Genomic DNA, 660 nt, shown 5'->3' with positions numbered 1-660 from the left:
CGAAACTACTTTTGTACCCTGGCCTTGCGAATGTTTTCTATTCCCAGGAAAACTGTAAATACAAAGCAATTCACCACTGAAATGTGAGCAAGAATCCAAGAGCTTAGGGTAAAGGCACACAGACAGATTTACCTGAAATGTATTCTCCTTATACTTTTATAGAAGTTTTTACTTTTGAAGTATACTTCTTTCCTAAGAAGTGTGTTTGATGAGTGATTTATCATACCTCAGTGAGCCCTCTCTACATTTTCTCTGTGTGATAAAAAGTGACAGACTTTTTTTTTCTAGAGCTGCAAACTCTACACACAGAAATGCACCAGATTTTCTCTCTCCTTCCCTGTCCAGAATTCCTCAGCAAAGCTGCCATACTGCAATCTATGCTCTTATGGATACCTGTGCAACTTTTGTGGTCTTCTGTGGGTTTGCACCAATGCTAAGGGTCTCCCCACTCTTCTCTTTGCCATCCTTACCATATATTCAAAGTGATATTTGGTAAAAGAAGTAGTAGGCTATTCCCAAAGAAAAAATTTCCCTCAGCCATTCATAGTGATCCTCTGGAGCTATCAGAAACAAAGAGAAGACACTTGAGCATTTCCACTGTTCTGAAGATTCTCTAGGAAGGCTGAAGGACCAAGATTATATTAAGATCTCAATTTTAGG

General features: G+C 38.9%; 1 protein-coding gene across 1 annotated transcript in view; it reads right to left on the bottom strand.

Moving 5' to 3' along the window:
* LOC104128696 (protein dachsous) overlaps positions 1-660 on the bottom strand; it is a 17,984-nt gene that overhangs the window by 16,707 nt on the left and 617 nt on the right. The gene's annotated exons all lie outside the window — the stretch shown is intronic.

Source organism: Egretta garzetta, unplaced genomic scaffold (genome assembly GCF_000687185.1).
Source record: "Egretta garzetta isolate BGI_Z169 unplaced genomic scaffold, ASM68718v1 scaffold306, whole genome shotgun sequence".
Taxonomy (NCBI): Eukaryota; Metazoa; Chordata; class Aves; order Pelecaniformes; family Ardeidae; genus Egretta; species Egretta garzetta.
The sequence above is the reverse complement of the archived record's forward strand: the minus strand, read 5'-3'. Positions and strand labels throughout refer to the sequence as shown.